Raw genomic sequence first — 18,407 nt, forward strand, 5'->3', positions numbered from 1 at the left:
TTATAGTCAAACAGAAGGAGTAAACATCTCTCCCATCAGCTGGCGGAGACATAATCCAGTCAGACCACATCTAATTGACCATCTGATGACCACACAACTTTCTTGACTCAGACTGTGACCCCACGTCCAGATAGCACGGGTCGCAAAAGGGTCAGTGGACTGCGAGAGTGGGAGAACGGGATGGAGGACGCGCCAAGCGAGCGTTCGCTCCCGGCTGACACTTACTCACACTGTAACTCCAGTAAATCTATTAGTCTGACTGTCAAAGGGAGGATGGAAGCCAGCATGGGGAGTTTGGACTGATTACCGACGTGGTCAGCAAGAAAAAGGGGTCGAAAGCCTCGACTGCTTTTTTGTTTATCCCCTTTGGCAATCCGGAGCCTTACAAAAGCAGATATCACTTGAATTTATGGACAGCATTTGCTCAAATAAGTGAAAGGGAACAACTGGGAGAAATGGAAGAGAGGAGAAAGAAAAATAGCGTAGCACTAAAACAAATTTTTTGGTGCAACAAAGCCATCCATAATTTTTAATGAGGACACGTTTGCATATTGCAGATCATACCATTATAGACTTTTATAGTTATTTCTGGCAGTTCATATTCACATGACAGATTATACCTTACACCTCTGCTTTTTTTTTTTTTTTTTTTCTGAAGTGTGAAAACAAAGCAATATTCCTTCAGGGCATACAAATCAAATAACTAAAGTCATTGTGTGCGTTCACGCTCTACTTTCATAGCTCTATCAGATAAGCCCCAGGAGACAGTTATTTTATGTTGCTAGTCATTTCCCTCATGTCTTAGCACAACAATTGTGGCATTATAACAGGTTTTCTGTCAAGATACAAGTCTACATGTTTGAATACTGGGAGCATATATGGACACTGTGCTCCGACACATTGTGCTTGGTTATTTTTTCCTTTCATTTGTAGCCATAGTTGCCGACATCCCAGCTGTAAAAAAAAAAAATTACAGAGTGACATAGAGCTGTAAGTTTCAACAAATTTAAGTTACATACTTTATATTCAAAAAAAGAGACAACTCCATGTGCAGGAGCCTTGATACACACAGCTCCTTGGGGATGTAGTAAGGCCTGGCTTGAGAGACCACAGCTTCACTTGGATTTCTATAGAAATCTACTGGCAGGGGGGCTAAAGACAATATCTACTGACTGGAGCTCAGTCAGTAGATATTGTCATCAGAAAAGATATTTTTTTCTTTTCTGATGAAAAGAAAAAAAAAAGTTTAGAGAGGAGAGGAAAAGAAACCTTTTACTACACAAAAGGTCTTTTTAACCAAGCCTTGGAGTTGAAAAGTCAGTAATTTTTTTTCCAATTTTTTTAGTCTGTTAAAAATGTTTTTTTTTTTTTTTTCTCTTTTGGACTTTACTCATATCTCTACATCATATGGTTAAATACAAGAACTTCTTTCACTCTCATTTTTTCTTATAAATTATGATTAAGATTATCTGTGTGCATGCACAGTTAAAAAAAAAACAAACTTAAAACTGGGCTTGAACAAGTTCAAGTCAAGAGTGTCTTGAACAATGTTAATGTCAAATGCATACATGGTGCTGTTGGACCTTGACTCATTTTCCTTGGGCTCAATATTCAATCTTCAGGACCTCAGGTGACTTTCCCCACCTTGTTCCTCCGTCTATTTCCTTTCTGATTACTGTACATCTGGGAGTTGAGCAAAATAGTTTTAATTCAACCACACTGGAGATTTTTAAAACAAGATCAGCCTTGTGCCAAAGCACATACATGCTTTGGTATGTGCTTCAAAAGTGCTTTGGTATGTGCCAAAGCACTTTAAAAGAGTCAATGTAGCCTGGACGTTGACTGTCCGGTTAATTGTCAGGTTAATTGGCCTCTCTAAATTCTCTCTAGGTGTGAGTAGGGAGAATTTAGTAGTAGGTTGTTTGTCCTGTGTTGCCCTGTGACAGACTGGCGTCCTGTCCAGGGTGTACCCCGCCTCTCACCCGAAACGTTTGCTGGAGATAGGCACCAGCAACCCTCCTGACCCCACTAGGGACAAGGGTGTTAGAAGATAGATGGATGGATGGGTTAAATACTTTTTCATGGAAATGTATTAATTTTGAATCTCAATATTTTAGCATCCAAAAACCTTCAACACAGAAAAAAAAAAAAAAAAAAACCTACTCAAAATAACCTAAGGGAAATAGCAAAAATAAAGCTACTTATGCACTGTTGTTGCTCTGGGGACACACATTTATAGGTGTGCACAATGAGAACCACAACACATAATAACGCCTAAATGATCCAATACGTCTCTTAATGCTTTCCACCTTAAAGAGAGAGGCAAACTATTGTCAGACCTTTCCAGCGTGACAACCAAATTAATTAGGAAGATGGAGTCCAACTTCTTAATTACAGCTCTAAGCCTGGAAATAATTGGTGCCTCTGAGAAGGTAATTCAAAAGAGGGAAGCTCCATCCAAAAGTCCCCTTTTGAAGGACGCAGTTAAAAGGTGCTGGCTGTGAGTGAAATGAGCCCATTTCTAAGGCCTGTCTTTGAAAATAATGAATCATAGTATACCATGGCCTTGAAGCCGCAAGCAGGAGAAGAGAGGGTACAAAGGAGAGGGTTAAGTTTCAGTTCGTTCCTCCTTCAGGTTTGGTACGAATAAACTTTACAGCATTTTATATGTTTATCTACTCTAGATGGGAGAAAGTGTAAAGAATGGTCCACGAAACTGGTCCGATAAAGGGGTTTCCCCCCATGAATGCTGTCATTTTTAGTGTTTATGTTCCAAAAGGCAATCTTGAGATTAAAATCAAAGTGGTTAAATGTCAAAAACTGATGTCAACTGACTCAAAAAGAAAAAAAAAAAAGAACAAGTCAAGACTTTTACACTCTGACAGATATACAATATTTGACTGCATCTTTATTTCATTTTATTAGAGACAACAAAAGATCACTTTAAACCTGAAAAGATGAATTCTATTATTTTGGACTCAGCTGTATTGAGTCAATGTAAATTTACAGTAATTCCACTCTATACTCCATTTGACATAAGATGTAAAGGACATAATTACCAGATTTTATGTCCTGATCACAGGAGCATCAATCCCTTGAATGCGTGCTAGGCTTGTTGGTAACTATGCCGTTTTGTGCCCCCGCACAACGGCTGGTACTTAATTTTAAGTCATTGCAGGAACAAGTGAAGCTCTGATAAGAAAATCCTCCATCTGTAAAGCTTGATTGGATACAGTTCTTGCCTCACTCATGGATTAATGGAAAGAGAAAAGTTGTTTACAGTTTATTAAACAGACTCTGTGTGGTTTAACTGTCAAGAACAACAAGAAGAAAAACGGGTTCGCAGAGTTATATTTTAGCCGCAGAAGGTTGTTTTTCCTTGTGTGGCGTCTTTAGCCTTCTGTTTGCTTAGCTCCCCAGGACAGGCTGCTTCCCGTCTGCGTTTTCAGTGAGACATGAGAACGGAGAGGCGCAACAAATCAAAAATAATCAGCGGTTCAGTCTAATAAACGGCTAGAGAGTGTCTTGATAAAGCATTTTTAACTCTTGAACTTTTCCATATTTTGGCATGTCACAACCACGAACTGGAGTCTATATGTGTTACAGCAACGCAAGGTAGGCCGCATTTATAAAGTACGATGAAAAGAATACCTGTTTTTTTTTTTGTTGTTTTTTTTTAAATAATAGTCTGAATTTGTGCACAAGTGTAATTAGGCCCCCTAATTCAGTATATTGTAGAAGAATATTTTCCTTTCAGCTTTTTTTTTGTTGTTGTTTTGTCTCTACCAGGCTAAGTCAGACTAAGAGAGGATTTTTGAACTGCAATTTTAACAGATTCAGAATTGGATTGAGGTCCTTACTTTGACTGTGCCATTCAATCACAAACCGCTTTCAAACACACCGTTTCTAACTGATTGTTTATTAGCCTTGCCCCACTGGAGGGCAAACATCAGCCACAGGTCTTACGCCCACCGCAGCCTGAACCAGTTCTCTCCCAGTATTGACCTGTGCTGCTTGGTTACATCTCACTTCTAACTCTGTTGAAGAAAATCATCTTCCCGGTTTAATGTATCCTCGTGTTTCACTGAAGGGAATGCGTGTCTGGGTTCAGTGTTAGTTGTTAATATGATATTAATATCAATAGGGCCGCATCCCCCTGAGATACTTTTGGCCAGCTTTTTAGAGTCAATTAAAGCTCCATCTTGCCTTAACAACAGAAGATGCCTCATAATTATGCGCACCTTGATAAAAGGGTGTTGACCTCTTTAGGCCACACCCTCCTTCATTACACATACACATCACCTGTTGTGCTTAAATTAATTAAGCATTCAAGTTTATCCAGGTTGGGGTTTTAAAAAAAATCCCCCTAACGATTATGATACTGTCATAATTCTCACTCGCCTAATAATTGTGCACACAGTGTTGATCAGGAGCAGGCGGAATCGAGTTCCTTATTGCAGATAAAGATGCAGCTCGACCTCACACTTGTGAGACGTTTTCTTTCCAAGTCATCTCTCGACGGAAAACGGCACATTTAAATATTGGCATAAAGACATCTGGATTTGTTCCTTCTGTGCTGTTTTCCGTTCGCCTCACCGCACAATAGACTGCACAAGACAGATAGCGTTCCCCTGAGCGCCTTCGGGCTGAACATGATCAGCAGGAATACCCCCGAAGTGCAGGGAACCAGAAACATTCTCCATCCAGCTGATGCGCCAAGGGCCTCTTTCGCAGTGATCCTGTAGTCCATTACAAATTTGAGCTACAGATGGAGTGCATGCTGCATGTTTAGCTTGGGACCCATCTTGCATGCCTGGAGGGCGGACAAAACATTCAGAACTACAGAGCAGCAAAGTTGCTCAGCCTGAGGTGGATCCATGCCCCAAGATAACAGCCAACTAACTGTCCCCACTGGAACAGCAGTGTGCGACTCAATGGGTTTTTGTGTGTGCCCTGAATGCAGGAAGACGAGTTTTTAATGCATCTTGAATGGTCAAAAGACCCAGGCACTCTTTACTTGATCAGTCTAAGGATGATCTTAGTCTTTTTCACAAAACAGTTCCATCATGCACCCAGGACTTCCTGGTTAAAGACACTGCATTTCAAAAGCACATTTTTTGGTTAAGTAAAATAATTGGTCTCTGTATGCTTTGTCCTGCAGGTAGTACAGAACATCTTTCAGTTTTAAATCGCATCAGCAACACACAAAGTTGGCCGGCGTTCTCATTACCTCTTTTTGTTGAATCGGAGGTGTAACAGGGGATTGCTGACCTCAACTTCCCTTGCCACCTCAGTCCTTTAAAACCTGCTCGAAATGCATTTTAAATGGTTTGTGAAATGACCTAATAAACACCCCTACAACAAAAAACCTCAACCTTTATTCAGCGTATTTCGACTGAAAAAGCAAAAAAAAAAAGAAAAAAAAAAGAGAGAGAGCGAGAGATCGGCATCGCAAGCTAGATTTGTTCATCTCAACATCTGAGTTGTATTAACGAAACATCAACTGTGATGCAATGAGGAAAGTCTGAGACTTATTACTTTGCTACTCAGAAATCTGGGACAATTCCAGAAGACATTTATGCATGCAGCTGTGTGGAATAAATTGACCCGACCGCTTTTACATTAATTTAAGCATTTACTCCTCAAACGGATGTAAAACTAAGCAGTTGTCTCCTGGAGAGAGCTTTATTTTAGAAACACACCAGTTAATATGTGCATAAAAATCCTTTCAGCAGCCATTCTTTTAAGCAAAAGTTGGAAAAGTCAGTTCAGGCAGGGACACATGCTGACATTTAGCTCCAGGCAGCAGGCGCCCTTTGTAAGATTGTCCAGGGATGCACTAGGAATATCTGAAGCTTAGGTTTCATGCCTCCGCAACCACTCATGCCAAGAAAGAAGATACACCAGAGAATGCACCGTATTTCAAGAAATGCAAGGAGTTTTCATCATTTTTTAAAGCTCGGCAAATCTCATGAGTTCCACTGTCGCTACACAACCAACCATCACAGGAATAATCACTGAAAAATTTAAGTAAAGGCATCTAAAACACTCAGCATTGTGAAAAAGTTTGATTCCAAGCGCACTGCCTAAAAGAAATCTGCCACTGGCATTTTCACTACAAAATTAGAAAAGATTTTTATATAANTATCTCATTATAATGAGATAACTTGAGTTGGCCCTATAGTTTGAGATATGCTCAACTTGATAGAAAGAAATGGATATTGATAATATCATTGAGCAATACTTCAGAAGTGGTTTTACGAATTTTGAAATCTTGTGAGTTTTGGAAGAAACCCATAATGTTAAATTAAGTCTCCGGACACTGGAGAGAAGACTGCAAAAGAAGAGCCTGTGGCGTAGAAAAAACAAGACAGATGTTGCAGAAGTGGCCTCTTTTATTGAGGACCAACTACAAGGATCTGGGAGACAGCACGGCTACAGGTGGATGCAGCAGAAATGTTGCATGGCTGGCATAGTCACAGACGGAAACGGTACGTCTTTTGATGCGCTTATTGGATCCCAACGGGGTTGACCTGCGTGCACAAAATCGCTTGAGGCGACGCTTATATGTCAGTCAGGTACCAAACTATGTCTGGCACATCGAGGAAAATGATCTGGCTAGAAGCCTATAAGACCAATAGTGACCCTCACATTATTGCTGGCTATTTCATTGACGCTGTGATGGAGTATAATGGATTTCCACAGAAGATACAAATGGATCATGGCACAGAGAACACTCATGTGGCGGCGATGCAAAGATTTCTGCACAACAACGAGAATGAAAATGGTTTTGACTCTGTTATTCTCGGTCCGAGTGCAGGAAATCAAAGGACAGAGCGATGGTGGTGCACTTTAAGAAGTGAATGTGCCCAGTTTTGGATGGACCATTTCGACCAGCTTAAAGCCGATGGCTATTTTGTTGACAGCTTTCTGGACAAATCACTGATCCAGTTTTGTTTCCTACAAACAATACAGGTCCTATAAATTTACTTCTTGCTTTCAGCACACAATTTTGAAATAAGTTACAAATAATACAAAAGCATGACTTTTTTCTAACTATTTTCTTATTTTTTTTTTTCCATTTTTTAATCAAACAGGTGGAACTGGATGCAGTTGTCCATGCATGGAATGACCTTCGTATACGATCTACAAATAATCCTCGGGCTCCACATAGTCGTCCCACATAAATGCATGGTGTTCCCAACCTGTATGGGGTTCCAAATTTTTTCAGTCTGCTGATCTAACAAAGCTGGAAATATGTATAGAAGAATGTCGTTTCAAGGACTTTCCCTGTGATGTTGATGTATTTCACTTATGCACTGAACTCATGACTGAGCACAGACTGGTAATACATGATGTGTATGCAATTACTAATCTTTATGTAACACTCCGTCAAATGATCAGTGATGAGCTGGGGAATAGTTTCTATAAATCCCCCAGGTCCACAAAACATTTAACAAGTCAGATATGTCAATATGTCCTGTGTAAACACTGTGTGATTGTAAAACGAAATGCATGAATGAGTTAAAATGTGTTTCTATTTTTTTCTAAAAAGACTAATACATTTTAGTTTCCTTCAGTGTTGAAGTCAAGGTCAATCTATTAATTTCTATGTTTAATTTTATTTATTATTACAAAATACTTGCCTCTTGTTCAAAACAACACTAAATAGTGCCAACATTTCCAGGTTCTCTATTTTATTCAACTTACTTGTTCAGGGAAACTGTTGATATATGGACATGAATGTTAAATGTACAAGCAATATTTTAATCATGTTACTACTAACAGATAACCAGTTGAGTTTTCCTACCAATATGCTGTTTGCAGTTGGTTTTAATTTGATAAGAGTACAAATGTTGTCATTACTCTTGACGAATATATTTCAGTATTTTTCTGTATTATTGCCAATCAATTTATTTACAGTGCAACAACAAATCATAAACAGACTCTACACTTTGTTCAGAATGTATTTATTTTCTATTCTACCAACAAAGAACAATCCATTATTTTGACATTCCCAAAAATAAAGTGCTTAAAAAAACTTGCCTTGGTGTATAGTGCACTCATTTGATAAGCTTAAGATAAGGGAATATACCAAGTTGTGCCCAGTAAAATAAAAAATACATTTTTTATAACCTTCCACAAAAGAAATCAAATGTGCAAAAAAGAAAAATTCAGAAAATGATTTTATGAATATGAGTGCAATGTAACAAGTACAACAGTCAACACAGTTGTGTCTTATAAAAAGATACAATAACAATAAACAGTACCTATTTTTTGTTTGTTCTGGCTGTGAACTTCTAAACATTTCCTACAGTCATTTTTACTTTACCTCTTCTGATTTATTATGTCAGCTAACAATTAACATGTTAATTATGGCAAAACAAAAGTCAGCTACATTTTATTGTCTGGCATCATGGCTTTCCAGAGATAGAATTTTTGACTGCTCCCCTGAAAGTTGGCAGATCTGAAAATGCAGAACTTGTCCATGTGTGGTAGAATATCTCTACTTCTTACAATAAGACGTTTCTTTGGCAACAATAATTAAGTAATTGACATTAAATGCTGCACATTTTTGACTGAAAAAATGACCAGGGAAAGAGCAAAAAAAGAAAAACAAGTTAAGTTGCAATATTTATTTTCTGTTTGTGATAATGTGGACAATGTCAATTCTGTACTGATTACATTTCAAATAACTTAAAACTTCAACTTTGAATATGTAAAAGTACAAATGTCATTCATAAATGACAACACCCTATGGCTTACAAATACTTAACATTTTGTACTTAATCCTAACAGTAAGTATTGACTCTGTTTTTTGCATCAAAAATCACTACAGATTCCAAATTATTGATATTTTTAAGAAGAGTAGTGCTAAGAAGCCTTGTTGAGTTTTGACAACCTACCCTTAAACAAACCAACAGCTGTGCTGCACAAACCAGCATTTACCTATTACAAACAGTTGATCCTTTTTATTACATCTGGAGAAAGTTTGGGAAGGATAATGTCACCCAGGTAAAGTGTTATCTCTAAAGCCTTAAACTCTAGCAAATTGGGGGGAAAATCCTCAAAACATCTACTTAGATCTTGATAGGCAACTTGTTACTTTAAATAGCCACCTTAATCTCCTTTGTTTTTTCTTTGAGGAGGTCCACAACTGTGTAGCTCCACCCTCTAATTCCATCACTTTCAAAACTTTAATGTCCATGACCCATACATTAGACTCCAAAACTTTGTTCATTTCAGCACTGCAATCTGGATAGCTGTCATAATAGATTGACAGCTCAAGGACACAGCTACATGTGTGAGCCACAGGTCTTCTGAGAAACCCTTGAATCTTTGTGAAATCGATAAGAATTTTCTTATCCAGGAACAGGTCTGAGCCTGTGCAGAACCTTAGAAACAAGAACAGATGCTGCAAATCTGCATTCCTGATATACGTGTTAACGTACTTTTGAATATCCTTCTGATGAATATTCATTTCCTGAGGAAAGACAATGGACTTCAAAACTTTTCTTGCACTTGGTTCCAAGTTTTCATACAATGAAGAAAGGTCCTGGAAGCTGTTCCCGGTGATACTGAGTGTTTTGGCCCACTGTTCAATAACGTAAGCAGGCTCTTGGACAAGTGTTTTGTGTGCAAGCTCCTGGAGGATTTCATTTACATTGCTGGCAGTGGGCATTCGTCTGCAACTGTGGTTGTCAAGAATCTCTATCAATTCTTCTTTGTCAACACTGCTGAAGTCTGACTGCCACGACTGAAACACAAAAGACTCAGATTCAGGCATGCACTTAAGGAAATTCTCCACCACCTCACTTTTTACCTGTCCAAAAGCTGCTTGCTCTAGTATGACAGGTGCAATCTTCATAGGAAGATATTTCTCTCTTGTCCATCCAAAAACAATTAGTCAGCTTACACTCTCCCACTGCTGTTGTCCATAATCATGCCTCAGAAAAGGCACTTTGTAAGTGTTTCCTGTAGTACACTGGTCATAGAATTCTTTCCAGAATTCAGAAAGACAGTCTCTAACGACTCCTCCGTCATCATAACCCATCTCAGGTGTTCCATCTGGCAGGACAAGTTGGATTTTGAAGTCTCTATCTAGAAGTCCATCATCAGAGAAGTTGCTATGAGCTCAGGAAGTACCTGACCTCTGTGAACTACCAGTATCTTCTTCACTGCCTTGGCAGATGATGAGAATTGAGGGGATATTAGCAAAGTGTCACCCAAAATCTGTGGCTCACTGTCAGAAAACGGTCCTAGAAACACTGTTACTGCTCTCCAAATCCTCCTCCCTGAGCTCTGCAGAATGAAGTGAAAAGTTAATATTGTCATGATTTGTTATATTTCCAACAAATAGGAAGTTAGAAGTTACTATGGATATTGCAGATTGGCTGGTCGCTGCAACATTTACAGCAGATGAAGAGGAGGGCTGATTCAGAGAACTGTCTTGATCCTGAGAAAGTGGTGAAGACAAAACTTCATCTTGACTGACTGGTTAGCCTTCTTTTTATGTGTGGTCAGGTAAAACCTGAGAATAGTCAGTTTTGCAACATGAAACATTTGTCCAACAGAGTCTTTGTCATCAATTGGCACTTCCTGATAATCTTTCAGATCTATTTCAAAATCTGTTATGGACCCTTCTCTATTTCTCCCATTTGGAAAGAAAACGCCAAGAGCCATCTGGATTATCTCACCTTTTTTATCATCCTTTGATACATCGACCTTCCGTGTTCCACCACCTCTTCTTGTTCTTACTTGTTTAAAAGCCTGTTGTTCATCATAAAGCAGCCAGCCTATTTCTATTTTTCTCTTTGACTTCAGAGCATTCTTCTTTACAGTTGTTTCAGATTGCTCTTCTTTGTCCATACCACAGCCATCTTCATGAGCAGTTCTTCTTTTACCCAGCTTTGATTTCAAGCGCTCAAACAGTTTTGATTTGCGACTGTTTGGGGGGCCATTTTCCTTTCTTTTACAGTATCCTAACAGGGCTATGCGGTCTCCATATGATGGCAAATAATTCTTTAACTCTTCATCTGTCATGAGCTGGATGACGTTGGTATCAATCTAGATAAGGACAATAAAAAAATATTTCTTTAAAACTACAAAAATGGAACTAGAATTGCATGCACATTATTTGAATTAAATTAGATAACATTGCTAGACACATGCTTTAAAAAAACTGTAGTTTTTGAAATACTGATTTTTTTCAGCTAGTACCTTCTCTCTCAGCATGGTCTCGATAGTTTCCTCTGGAATATTCCTTTGTTTCAGGAAATCACTCAGGTCATCCATTCTGTGATCTTACACTGGAAGAGAAGATACACAAGACCATCATCAGATGTTTCCAATAAAATGTAAAGCAAGTCATACTACAAATTATAATTTTACCTGGAAAACTAATAATAATATAGTCATTCATAATGCAATCCATCAATGCATTTTCTAACACCCTTATCCCTAGTAGGGTCGGGAGGGGTCTAGTGTCTATCTACAGAAAACGAGAGGTGGGGTCACTCTGAACATGTCGCCAGTCTGTCGCAGGGCAACACAGAGACAGACAGGACAATCAACCATGCACACACACACACTCACACTTAGGGAGAATTTAGAAAGACCAATTAACCTGACAGTCATGTTTTTGGACTGTGAGAGGAAGCTTGAGTACCCGGAGAGAACCCACCATGCACAGGGATGCATGGTGGGTGAACAGGTGGTCTTTCTGCATGGAGAAAGCCCCCGGGCTGGGACATTCATAATGCCTTTAAGCACTATGTTTTTTTGTCAAATATTTTACTAAGGCTAAACTCAAACTATTTCAATGTTACAAATACATTTTTTCACCAATATATTTATTTTTTTAAATTTAAAACTTTTGTTTTATAATAACTATAAACCACAGTTGCTTGTATAATTACACAAATATATGCATATACAGTGGTTTTACTTTTAAAATGGACACATCTTGAGAAACTTCTTTAAATTCACAGAAAAGATAAGAAAACATTTATTGGTAATTAAGAACTGTACCGTTCTATATTGACATTGTCTTTAGCAGTAGAAAAGGAAATACACTGAAAATTAAGCCATCTGTGGAGAACAGAGGTCAATCAATAGAGAACGTGACCTAAGACCTCCTGTGTGATCAGAAAAGGCTGTGAAAATCCAGCTGCTCCACACTGTCCAGTCTTCTGTCTTTCTGAAACAACACACACTGTACAAAAGCAAGAACATGTTGTAGTGGTTGTTATTTGAACTTACTGATTAAATCAATAAAATAGATTTGCAGACAAAATATATATATTTATATCTACATTTCTTTGCTTGTGGTTTAGTTACTTAAATTATTTAGAATTTAATAATAATAATAATAATAATAATAATTAACGAGAGAGAGTACATGACATATTTTAGTTTAACTTTTAAAAACACATCAGCTCAGAGGTTTCGGTTTGGTTTGGGAGCGAGATGCAGCATCTACGAACTACTCACCAGTTATTACACCACGACTTTGTGGTAAACTGAACATGTGTCATTAGAGCAAATAAAAGTACCTCAGATATTAACTACAGTTACTGGAAAGTCAGTTGTTGACTGACGAAGTAAAGAAACAGAAAACGTTAGCTTCAAAGATATCCATCTTCTTAAGCTATCTTCAAGATTAGCTACCGTGGTCAGTATGCCAAATTGATTACTTTATACTAGCTTATGCTAGCTTATATTACAGACTTAAATGAACAAAACCACATTTCTTACCGTTGTAAACAGATGTATTTAGCTGAATGCTTGCTGGCGGCAGGCGCGACCGACGGTAAATCAAACGGTNAAGGTCAGTTTACAAAGATATATAATTAATATATAATATATGGGTAACACTTTATTTGAAGGGGGTTGAATAAAACTGTCATGACACTGTCATAAACATGACATAACACCTGTCATGAACATCAATAAGCCTTCATGAAGTTATGACTGTTGTCATAAAGCGTCATTCGGTAAATAATGACACTTTTAATACAAAGTTGACATTATTCAAAATGTCTTCATTATGACAACTTGTCATTTACCTCGCCAAAAATGTCTTCATTATGACAACTTGTCATTAACCAAGAAATCATGATCTAACATAAATTTGTCATATTAGTCATAATGATTTAATTATTACACTAGCAAAAGCTTTAACAAAACAATGATTAATAATTCCCCTCCCTGAAATAAAGCAAAACAAGTAGGACAAGCAATAAAGATTTCACTAAGCTTTATTACACGGTCAAATGATCTAATAACACTCATTAACAATTTCTTTTACATCAACTAAAGTGGAACAAGTAGCACCAGTTATGAATATGTCATTAAGTGTCATTACAATGTCATTAATATTAACTATTACCTCAAGTAAAGTGAAACAAGTTACAACAGTTATGACAGTCATTAAGTGTCATTACAATGTCATTAATATTAACTATTACCTCAAGTAAAGTGAAACAAGTAACAGTTATGACGTCATTAAGTGTCATTACAGTGTCATTAATATTAACTATTACCTCAAGTAAACTGAAACAAGCAACAGTTATGACAAAGTCATTAAGTGCCATTGATAGTGGACATGCAGAAAGGGTTCCACAGCATCAGCTGACAACAGCAAAAGGCAAGGTGTGGTATATACCCCATCATGGTGTATACCATCCACAAAAACATAAGCTGCGTGTAGTGTTTGATTGTGGAGCAGAGTATAAAGGGGTCTCTCTTAACAGTCAGCTTTTACAGGGCCCTAATCTAACTAGCTCATTAGTGGGGGTTCTAGTGAGGTTTCGGCAGGAACATGTGGCATTAATGGCAGACATAAAATCCATGTTCCACCAGGTTAAGGTGGCTGAGGAGCATGTGGACTTTCTACGTTTCATGTGGTGGCCTCAAGGTAATCTAGAACAAGACCTTGAGGAATACCGTATGACTGTCCACTTATTTGGTGCAGTCTCCTCACCGAGCTGTGCTTGCTATGCTCTCAGAAAGACTGCTGAGGATAATCAGTCCAACTTCTCAGTTGTATGAACAACTAAAAGTCAAGTCAAGTGTAAAAGTCAACAAAAACTTTTACATGGATGACCTCTTAAAAAGTTTGCCATCAGAGGAAAGTGCAGTTACCATGGCCGAAGATCTAATAGCTATTTGCAGCAAAGGAGGGTTTACGCTAACCCAATGGATTAGCAACAGCCGAGAAGTGCTCCAATGTATCCCAGGAGAGCTCAGGTCCCAGACTCTTTGTGAGTTGAATCTTGACGGTGATGAGCTACCGCTAGACAGAGCACTAGGTTTACAATGGTGCACAGAGACAGACAGTTTTAAGTTCAAACTGAAAGTCAAAGAAAAGCCTTCCACTAAAAGAGGTATGTTGTCCACCATCAGCTCCATTTATGATCCGCTAGGATTCCTAGCACCTCTCATTCTTCCTGCCAAACTGCTGTTACAAGAGTTATGCAGGATGAAATGGGGCTGGGATGATCCTATACCTCTAATCTTCCAAAAACAGTGGAACCGGTGGCTGACTGACTTGGACAAATTGGCTGAGTTCCAAGTCAGCAGATGTATCAAACCTGAAGGGTTTGGAGAAGTCGTGTGGCAATTATCAAACTTAAATTAAACATGGCAGAGCTTTATAATATTACTACATAAAGCTAATTTTTAAAGTTTAATCAGTAATACTTTTATAACAAATTTAAATGTCAGATCATGATTTCTTGGTTAATGACAAGTTATCATAAAGACATTTTTGGCGAGGTTAATGACAAGTTGTCATAACGAAGACATTTTGTCTAGAATAATGTCAAGCTGTCATAACGAAGACATTTTGAATAATGTCAACTTTGTATTAAAAGTGTCATTATTTACCGAATGACACTTTATGACAACAGTCATAAATATTTATGAAGACTTATTGATGTTCATGACAGGTGTTATGTCATGTTTATGACAGTGTCATGACAGTCTTATTCAACCCCCTTCAAATAAAGTGTTAACACTTTTTTTCTATTTTCTTATTTTTTTTTCCCATTTTTTAATCAAACAGGTGGAGCTGGATGAAGTTGTCCATGCATGGAATGACCATCGTATACGATCTACAAATAATCCTCGGGCTCCTCATGGTCGTCCCACATTAATGCATGGCGTTCCCAACCTGTATGGGGTTCCAAATTTTTTACAGTCTGCTGATCTAACAAAGCTGGAAATATGTATAGAAGAATGTCGTTTCAAGGACTTTCCCTGTGATGTTGATGTATTTCACTTATGCACTGAACTCATGACTGAGCACAGACTGGTAATACATGATGTGTATGCAATTACTAATCTTTATGTAACACTCCGTCAAATGATCAGTGATGAGCTGGGGAATAGTTTCTATAAATCCCCCAGGTCCACAAAACATTTAACAAGTCAGATATGTCAATATGTCCTGTGTAAACACTGTGTGATTGTAAAACTAAATGCATGAATGAGTTAAAATGTGTTTCTATTTTTTTCTAAAAAGACTAATACATTTTAGTTTCCTTCAGTGTTGAAGTCAAGGTCAATCTATTAATTTCTATGTTTAATTTTATTTATTATTACAAAATACTTGCCTCTTGTTCAAAACAACACTAAATAGTGCCAACATTTCCAGGTTCTCTATTTTATTAGACTTACTTGTTCAGGGAAACTGTTGATATATGGACATGAATGTTAAATGTACAAGCAATATTTTAATCATGTTACTACTAACAGATAACCATTTGTGAGTTTTCCTACCAATATGCTATTTTTTGCAGTTGGTATTAATTTGATAAGAGTACAAATGTCATTACTCTTGACATATATATTTCAGTGTTTTTCTGTATTATTGCAAATCAATTTATTTACAGTGCAACAACAAATCATAAACAGACTCTACACTTTGTTCAGAATGTATTTATTTTCTCTTCCACCAACAAAGAACAATCCATTATTTTGACATTCCCAAAAATAAATCACAAGTGCTTAAAAAAACTTGCCTTGGTGTATAGTGCACTCATTTGATAAGCTTAAGATAAAGGAATATACAAAGTTGTGCCCAGTAAAATAAAAAATACATTTTTTATAACCTTCCACAAAAGAAATCAAATGTGCAAAAAAGAAAAATTCAGAAAATGATTTTATGAATATGAATGCAATGTAACAAGTACAACAGTCAACACAGTTGTGTCTTATAAAAAGATACAATAACAATAAACAGTTCCTATTTTTGTTTGTTCTGGCTGTGAACTTCTAAACATTTCCTACAGTCATTTTCACTTTACCTCTTTTGATTTATTATGTCAGCTAACAATTAACATGTTAATTATGGCAAAACAAAAGTCAGCTACATTTTATTGTCTGGCATCATGGCTTTCCAGAGATAGAATTTTTGACTGCTCCCCTGAAAGTTAACAGATCTGAAAATGCAGAACTTGTGCATGTGTGGTAGAATATCTCTACTTCTTACAATAAGACGTTTCTTTGGCAACAATAATTAAGTAATTGACATTAAATGCTGCACATTTTTGACTAAAAAAATGACCAGGGAAAGAGCAAAAAAAGAAAAACAAGTTAAGTTGCAATATTTATTTTCTATGTTTGTGATAATGTGGACAATGTCAATTCTGTACTGATTACATTTCAAATAACTTAAAACTTCAACTTTGAATATGTAAAAGTACAAATGTCATTCATAAATGACAACACCCTATGGCTTACAAATACTTAACATTTTGTACTTAATCCTAACAGTAAGTATTGACTGTTTTTTGCATCAAAAATCACTACAGATTCCAAATTATTGATATTTTTAAGAAGAGTAGTGCTAAGAAGCCTTGTTGAGTTTTGACAACCTATCCTTAAACAAACCAACAACTGTGCTGCACAAATCAGCATTTACCTATCACAAACAGTTGATCCTTTTAATTACATCTGGAGAAAGTTTGGGAAAGGTAACATCACCCAGATAAAATGTTATCTCTGAAACTTTAAACTCTGTCAAGGAAATTTGGGGGAAAATCCTCAAAACATCTACTTAGATCTTGATAGGCAACTTGTTACTTTAAATAGCCACCTTAATCTCCTTTGTTTTTTCTTTTAGGAGTTCCACAACTGTGTAGCTCCACCCTCTAATTCCATCACTTTCAAAACTTTAAATAATGTCCATGACCCATACATTAGACTCCAAAACTTTGTTCATTTCAGCACTGAAATCTGGATAGCTGTCATAATAGATTGACAGCTCAAGGACACAGCTACATGTGTGAGCCACAGGTCTTCTGAGAAACCCTTGAATCTTTGTGAAATCGATAAGAATTTTCTTATCCAGGAACAGGTCTGAGCCTGTGCAGAACCTTAGAAACAAGGACAGATGCTGCAAATCTGCATTCCTGATATACGTGCTAACGTACTTTTGAATATCCTTCTGATGAATATTCATTTCCTGAGGAAAGACAATGGACTCAAAACTTTTCTCGCATTTGGTGGCAAGTTTTCATACAATGAATAAAGGTCCTGGAAGCTGTTCCCGGTGATACTGAGTGTTTTGGCCCACTGTTCAATAACGTAAGCAGGCTCTTGGACAAGTGTTTTGTGTGCAAGCTCCTGGAGGATTTCATTTACATTGCTGGCAGTGGGCATTCGTCTGCAACTGTAGTTATCAAGAATCTCTATCAATTCTTCTTTGTCAACACTGCTGAAGTCTGACTGCCACGACTGAAACACAAAACGCTCAGATTCAGGCATGCACTTAAGGAAATTCTCCACCACCTCACTTTTTACCTGTCCAAAAGCTGCTTGCTCTAGTATGACAGGTGCAATCTTCATAGGAAGATATTTCTCTCTTGTCCATCCAAAGACAATTATTCGGCCTACACTCTCCCACTGCTGCTGTCCATAATCATGTCTCAGAAAAGGTACTTTGTAAGTGTTTCCTGTAGTACACTGGTCATAGAATTCTTTCCAGAATTCAGAAAGACAGTCTCTAACGACTCCTCCGTCATCATAACCCATCTCAGGTGTTCCATCTGGCAGGACAAGTTGGATTTTGAAGTCTCTATCTAGAAGTCCATCATCAGAGAAGTTGCTATGAGCTCAGGAAGTACCTGACCTCTGTGAACTACCAGTATCTTCTTCACTGCCTTGACAGATGATGTGGATTGAGGGGATAGTGGCAAAGTGTCACCCAAAATCTGTGGCTCACTGTCAGAAAACGGTCCTAGAAACACTATGTTACTGCTCTCCAAATCCTCCTCCCTGAGCTCTGCAGAATGAAGTGAAAAGTTAATATTGTCATGATTTGTTATATTTCCAACAAATAGGAAGTCAGAAGTTACTATGGATATTGCAGATTGGCTGGTCGCTGCAACATTTACAGCAGA

General features: G+C 37.5%; 1 long non-coding RNA gene across 1 annotated transcript; it reads right to left on the minus strand.

Annotated features, from left to right (window-relative positions):
• Positions 1-10,782: 10,782 nt before the first annotated feature.
• On the minus strand, positions 10,783-12,273 carry LOC106948573 (uncharacterized). The gene is made up of 3 exons (XR_001425206.1): positions 12,135-12,273; positions 11,221-11,303; positions 10,783-11,067 (listed from the first exon to the last, which is right to left on the minus strand). It is a non-coding gene; the product is annotated as an uncharacterized LOC106948573 (long non-coding RNA).
• Positions 12,274-18,407: the final 6,134 nt, after the last annotated feature.

The sequence above is a fragment of the Poecilia latipinna genome, unplaced genomic scaffold (genome assembly GCF_001443285.1).
Source record: "Poecilia latipinna isolate Pla-1442-1.1 unplaced genomic scaffold, P_latipinna-1.0 Scaffold295, whole genome shotgun sequence".
Classification (NCBI taxonomy): domain Eukaryota; kingdom Metazoa; phylum Chordata; class Actinopteri; order Cyprinodontiformes; family Poeciliidae; genus Poecilia; species Poecilia latipinna.